Consider the following 7,996-nt stretch of genomic DNA (forward strand, 5'->3'; position numbering starts at 1 on the left):
TTGTTATATCTTTCTGATGAATTGACTCTTTTATCATAAAATGTCCTTCTTTGTCACCAGTAACAATTTCTGTCTTAAAGTCTATTTTGTCTGATATTAGAATAGCCACTCTATCTCTTTTTGATTACTGTTTCATGATATATCTTTTTCTGTCCTTTTGCTTTCAACTTATTTGTGTCTTTGAATCTAAAGTATGTATCTTGTAGACTGTGTATTATTGGATCATGCTTTCTGTAATCTATTCTGTCAATCTCTGCCTTTTGATTGGAGTGTTTAACCCATTTATACTTAATGTAATTATTAATAATGTGAGATCTACATCTACCATTTTGCTATATTTTTGAGTCGTTTTCTTAGTGATTGCCCTGGGTATTGGAACTTACATTTTAACATATAAAATTTGTATCTTAACATATAAAAAATCTAGATTCACAACTTATTTTCAATAATATACAATAACTTTTCTCCTACATAGTTCCATTCCTTCCTGCCTCTTTTGTGCTGTTATTTTTCTACAAATTACATCTTTATACATTATATGTTCATCAACAGATTTATAATTATTGATTTATGTAGTTGTCTTATAAATCAGAGAGGAGAAAAGAAAGAGTTACAAACAAAGTATATTTATACTGTTTTTTGTCTTTATCTATGTAGTTACCTTTACTGGTGTTCTTTTTTTCTTGATGTGGAGTCAACTTACTATCTAGTGTTCTTTCATTTCAGTATTTAGTATGTCTTGTAGGACAGGTCTGCTTGTGACAAATTCTTTCCATTTTTGTTTATTTGAGAATGACTTCATTTCTAAAGAACAGTTTTGCTGAACATCAAATTCTTGGTTGATAATTGTTCTTTCAGCACTTTGACTATGTCATCCCACTATTTTCTAGCTTCAGTGGTTTCTGGTGAAAAATCAGCTCTTAATCTTATTGAGGATACCTTGTATGTGATGAGTTGCTTCTTTTTTGCTACTTTCAAGATTCTTTCTTTACCTTTGATTTTCAACAGTTTGATTATGAGGTGTCTTAGTGTGATGCTCTGAGTTTTTCCAACTTGGAGTTCATTGAGCTTCTTGGATTTGTAGATTCATGTTTGTCATCAAATTTGGGAAGGTTTCACCCATTATTTCTGCCCCTTTATCTGTCTTCTCTCTTTCTGGGACTCCCACTATACAACTAATGGTATGCTTGACAGTGTCCCATAGGCCTCTGAGGCTCTGTTCATTTTTCTTCATTTTTTAATTTCTTTCCTAAGATTGAACAATCTCAATTCACCTATCTTCAAGTTCACTGATTCTTTCTTCAGCCTAAAGAAATTTGCTGTTTTTCCCCTCTAGTACTTTTCAACCCTGAATTTTTATTTGTCTGCTTTTATAATTCCTATCTCTTCATTGGTATTCTCTATTTGGTGAGAAAACATTCTCATGCTTTCCTTTAGTTTTTAAGATACGGTTTCCCTCCACTGTTTAATATACTTAAAATAACTAATTTAAATTATGTATTTATCTAATAAGCCCAAGATCTGGGCCTCCTCAAGAACAGTTTCTATTGATTGCTTTTACTCCCATATTTGGGGCATATTTTCTTGTTTCTTTTTATGTCCTATAATTTGTCATTACAAACTGGACATTTTGTATAATGTGATGTGGCAACTCTGAAAATCAGATTCTTCCTCCTCCCCATGGTTTGTGGTTGTTACTGTTTGGTGTTGTTGCTCTTTGTTCAGTGACATTTCTGAACTAATTCTGTAAAATCTGTATTCTTTGTCTCTACTCAGCTTAGTAGTTAATAATTGTACTGTCATTTCCTTAAATGCCTTGAACCAATAAATCTGAGTCTTTGCTGAGGGACTCTGTGCATGTTAGGACACACCTTTAACACTCAGCCAGTATGAATGGTCTTACAGTTCTTGTCTAGATTCAGCCATTTTTCTTTGTTATAAGCCATTGGTTAATTTACAGAACTAGTTTAGAACTCTGTCTTAGTCTTCCCTTTCTGCTTATGCAGAAGCCTAAGGTCAGTCAGAAGTGAGGACTTAGGACCTTCTCAGTTATTTCTTGAGCATGTATGCAGCCCTGAGTATGCACACAAACCTGTACATGTGAACATGTGTGTAGTCTTCTAAATTTCCAGGAATATGTGACAGCTTTTCAAGGCCATCTATGAACATCTCATTCCCTAGTTTTTCCATTTATGTTTTTTAGTTAGCTTGTTATTTGTCTCAACTTTTACCACTGCCTCCGGCAGCCATAATATTAAACAATTGTTGCCGATTGTTTTTGACAAATGCCCTTGAGGAGAAGGCAGTTCACACTGAATGAACTCCGAGTCAGGTCAAATAAAGACAAGCATTGTGGGTGACCTTTTCCAGGGAACTATAAAATAGGTCAAATTATGACAGTTCTCTAAGAATGGGGCTTTGAAAGAGCTCCAACTCTGTTCTGACTCACCCAGTGGCTACCAGGTTGCTGGTTCTCACTGCAATTGCGTAGATCAAGCATACCCAAGCCAGTCTTTACTTCTGCAGGCTATTAGCTTTCAAGGCTATCACAGAACTGGGGAGAAGAAGATGGGAACTAGACAAGTTAAAATACCAGAAAACTCACTGTTCTTACTGAGGGCCACCCTATTTAAAAATTTAAATGCTTCCCAGATTGCTACAAGCTTTGGGTTAATTTCCAGAGTTCTGAAAAAGTTGATTTCGACCTCATTTGCCAGTGTTCTTGTTACTTTTATGCAGCAGAGGATTTTCAGAGGTCCCTGCTCCAACACTCCCAGTAATATTATTCCCAGGCAGTTCGCTTTTAAAGAATGCCTATGGTCTTGGGCAGGAGTGAGATGGATTAGCTAAAAGTGTGGAAGTAAAGATGGCTGTTACTTCTTCTCAGTAGGTATTGCATTATTGTTTCCAATTATCCACCCTTCCCTGTATCCATGCCCTTTGCTCTGTGATGTTGCATTTCTTTGATCTACAGGTGGAGTATATTTCTCTTTTCCATTAATGATGTTTCTTGGCCATGTGGAACACAGACAAAAGTGAGCAAGTCAGTTCTGAGCTTACATCTTAAAGCACTTGATGTTCCCCCCACCCCTTTTATGCTTTTGCCATTGCTACAAGAACATATTCAGCTAAAACATTCTGGTCCAAGAAGGAAGAGAGACACTTGGAGCTAGTCTGGACCCAATCTTCAACTTGCAGCCAAGTTTAGCCAAGCTCAGTCTATATCATCCAAATGCCAGTCAACTCACAGGTGCATGAGCAAGAACAAATTATTTAAGCCACTGAGATTTAGAATGGCTTTTAATGCAGCATTATTGTGGTGATAGCCGAGTTATTGTGGTGATAGCTGAGTGATACAAAACATATTTTTTGGTTACACCCTTAGAGTCTGCCTATTCTAAGAGCTGGATCTCAAATGTATCTATCAGTTATTTGTGCCACCACCACTTTCCCTTTTTCCCTCTAAACAAATGGAAGAGTTTGCTCCTCCTTCTCTGGACTAAGACAAGGAGCCATTGAAATTTTTTGTCAGTTATAGAATGAACATCTGATGTAAAAGGCAACAAGTATAACAGATCAAGCACACCCAAGCCAGTCTTTACTTCTCAGGAAAGCAACCAGCAAATCACTCTCCAGATAGCAGAAACCCAAAGTCAAAAGATCAGGTATTTTTTCCAAAAGAGAAATAGTCAATTCTTCCCTGAGGAACAGTTTGCAACATGGAAAGTTATAATGGAAACTCCAGTTTTCATTCCAGGGATTTTTTTTCCTCCAGAAAACTAGGTATTTCCTTTAAAGCAGTTTGAGATCATTCTTTTGTGATTGCATGACATCATTTGTAGGGAAAAATGTTTTTTGCCTCAGTACTTTTCTGGTCAAAATTTGCCCTGAAAAATGGTAGGCCATGTGGAAGATATATGAGAAAATGGGTGGGAAGGTACATGGTAAACTTTGTAGGTGTTTTAAAAAGTATTGGTACTTTCTCTATTGACTACTGTCTTTTGCTCAGTTAAGTTTTTAGTCTTTAATAGGTAAGTGCTAACTTACCAATGATGTTAATCATGAATGATGATCAGTTATCATTAGAATAATATTAGAGATTGAAGTAAATATATAAGAATTGGTTAATCCTTTTCTGGATACAGGAAAGAGTGTGTTGGTGAATAAATATACATGGGTGAAAGTTGAAGCCCAGTAGTTCACTGTTTGATGCCTCTGTCCTCAATCTTAAGACATGTTTTATTAAGTAACCCCCTTTCAAAAGGGGCCTGTGCACATCAAAGAAGTGATTTTCTAAATGAAAGAGAAACATATTTCCTTGAGAACCAAAAAGTAAACCAAGCACAACTGCTTGTTTAGGGATTTACAATATATGGTAGATTCACATTTTTCTTGAGTTTGTGATAGCCACTCTTTTTTGCCTATCATGACTCTCATTATACTCTTCTTTTAAGTAATGGAACCCTCATTTTATTCAATATAACTACAGTATAAGCTTAAAGGTTACATTTTCCCAGTCTCTTGCAATTAGATGTAATCGAATGACTAAACATTGGTCAATGAAATGTAAAAGGATATATATACACCCTCCCACACACACACATATGTATATGTATATATAGTACATATATGTATATAGTGTATATACATATATGTATATATATACACTATATACATATATGTACTATATATACATATATGTATATACAATATATAGATATATGTATATATAGTACATATGTATATATAGTATATATGTGTGTGTGTATGTGTGTGTGTGTATATATATATACACACACATATACATATATGCAGTTTACAGGAAGTCTCTTTGAAAGGGTGGTAATTCCCTCCTTCTCCTTCCTACTGTCTGAATATGGATGTGATGGCTGCAGATCCAAGCTAACCATACTGGACCATGATGTAACTTCGAGGAAAAAAAACCCATATGCTAAGGATTATAAAGCAAAATGATACTCAACAGGCTTCCTGACACAACATGAAGCCACCATACTGGCCCTGGCCTATTACCTCCAGATTTCTTTTACCTTAGATAAAAATAAAATTCTGCCCCTTAAAATCAGGTCCACTGTATAATGTACATGTGGTAGAATTCCACCTATTTTAGCTATACAGTTTGATGAATTTTGACAAGTTTACCCAGTCATGTAACCACCACCACATTCAAGAGGTAGAACATTTCCATCCTACCCCCCAAAATTCTCTCATGTTCCCTTGCATTCAGTCCCTTCCCTCATCCCAGCCCCTAGCAATCTCTGATTTGATTTCTGTCCAAACAATTTACTTTGTCCAGAATGTCACATAATCAGAAACATACTATGTAGCCTTTTGTATCTAGCTTTTCTCAATTAGCATAATGCTTTTCAGATCTGTTCATGTCATTGTATGTTTGAATAGTTTGTGCCTTTTGTGGCTCAGTCACCTCAATTTGTTTATCCATTTATCAGTTAATGGATATTTAGGTTGGGTCCAGCTGCTATAACTATTTGTGTACAAGTTCTTGTGTGGACATTGTTGTTCCTTTTTTTTTTTTTTTTTTTTTTTTTTTGAGACAGGGTCTCACTCTGTCATCCAGGCTGGAGTGCAATGGTGCAATCATGGCTCACTGCAACCTCCATCTCCTAGGCTCAAGCGATCCTCCCACCTCAGCCTCCCAAGCAGCTGGGACTACAGGCATGGCCACTGCTATGGTTTGTCACTGTGTCCCCACCCAAATCTCATCTTCAATTGTAATCCCCACATGTCGAGGGAGAGACCTATAATCCCCACATGTTGATGGAGGGAAGTGATTGGATCATGGGGGCCATTTCCTCCATGCTGTTCTTGTGACAGTGAAATCTCATGTGATCTGATGGTTTTATAAGTGTTTGACAGTTCCTCCTTCACAAACTCTCTCTCCTGTCACCTTGTGAAGAAGGTCCCTATTCCCCTTCCACCATGATTGTAAATTTCCTGAGGCCTCCCCAACCATGCAGAACTGTGAGTCAATTAAACCTCTTTCCTTTATAAATTACCCAGTATCGGGTATTTCTTTACAGCAGTGGGAAAATAGACTAATACGGCCACCATGCCTGGCAGATTTTTTTTTTTTTTTTTTTTTTTTTTTAGTAGAGATGAGGTCTTACTATGTTGCCCAGGCTGGTGTCAAACTCCTGGTCTCAAGCAATCCTACCTGCCTGGGCCTCCCACAGTGCTGGGATTACAGGCATGAGCCACTACACCTGACCTGTTCAGTTCTCTTTAATGGGATTGATGAGTAGTATGATAGGTATATGTTTAATTTTGTAAGAAGTTGCTAAATCTGTTTCACTCACCACCAATGTATGAGTTCCAATTGCTCTACATTTTTGTCAGCACTTTACAGTGTCAGAATTTTTCATTTTATCTATTTTAGTAGACATGTAGCGGTACCTCTTTGTGATTTTAATCTGCATTTCTCTAATGATTAATAATGTTGAGCATCTTTTAAGGTGTTTATATGCCATCCATATTTCTTCTTTTATGAAATGTGTTCAAATCTTTTGCCCATATTTTTAATTGTCTTATTAGTGAGTTGTATTTAGAATATAAATCCTCCATAATACAGTGTGTTTTGTAAATATTTTCTTCCAGAGTGCAACTGATCCTTTCATATTCTTAAAATTGTCTTCAAAGAGCAGAAGTTTTCATTTTGATGACGTCTAATTAACCAATTCTTTCTTTTATGGTTTGTGCTTTTTGTGCTCTTTTAAAGAATACTTTGCCGACCCAAGACCCCAAAGATTTCCCCTTACATTTTTTTCCAGATTTTTTATAGTTTTACGTAAGGGTTGAAATTCACTTTATTTGCATATGGTTATCTAGTTGTTTCAGCACCATTTGTTGAAAGACCATCCTTTCTACATTGAATGATCCTAGCACTTTTGTAAAAAAAAAAAAAAAAAAAAAGTTAACCATGTATATAGTGAACTATTTATGGACTTTTATTTTGTCCCACTGATGTATGTCTGTCCTTATGCCAATGCCATCCTGTCTTATTATAGCTTTATAGTAAGTCTTCTAATCAAATAGTGAAAGTCCACTGACTTTGTCTTTGTTTTTTGTTTTTTTTAATTCTCTTGGGTGTTTTAGTTCCTTGAATTTTCCATACAAATTTTAGAGTCAGCCTGCCAGTTTCTACCAAAAAAATAATTCTTGGATTTTTGACTGGATGGCTTGGAATCTATAATTTGGAAAGAACTGACAATCTGACAATATTGAGTATTCTAATTTATGAACATGATATATCAAAAGAGAAAAGGGCGGGGCATGGTGGTTCATGCCTATAATCCCAGCACTTAGTGAAGCTGAGGTGGGAGGATTGCATGAACCAAGAAGTTCCAAGACCAGCCTAGGCAACATAGCAAGACCTCTTCTCTATTAAAAAAAAAAAAATTAAATTAACCAGGCATGGTGGTGCACACCTGCATTTCTAGTGACGTGGGAGGCTGAGGTGGGAGGATCACTTGAGCCTGGAAATTAAGGCTGCAATGAGCAATGATCACACCACTGCACTCCAGCCTGAGTGACAGAGCGAGATCCTGTCTCAAACAAAAAGAGAGAGAGAAAAAAAAGAAATAAAATGCAATCTTGTTTCAAACACTATTACCTAAAGTTTTTTGCTACATGCAGCCAAACCTAATGCTAACCAATGTAGAAGTAGTCATAACTCTTCATGAATGCGGCAGACACTGTATTAAAATATAGAGATGCTAAAAAAAGGGATGGGGGCATGTCAAAAGGACACAGGAGCCAACCTGAAACAGCCTCTGATTGGCAAAGGTGAAACAATTTTAGCAACAAACTAAATAACTCAAAGTATTACAATATATTAGATTATATTAGATGATGAGATTATAACTCAAAGATTACAATAAATAGTTATGAATCCACACTGATGTAAATAAATAATTGAATGAATAAATGGGAAAGAAGAGACAAATATTCCTTACAGAAT

Source organism: Papio anubis, chromosome X (assembly GCF_008728515.1).
Source record: "Papio anubis isolate 15944 chromosome X, Panubis1.0, whole genome shotgun sequence".
Taxonomy (NCBI): domain Eukaryota; kingdom Metazoa; phylum Chordata; class Mammalia; order Primates; family Cercopithecidae; genus Papio; species Papio anubis.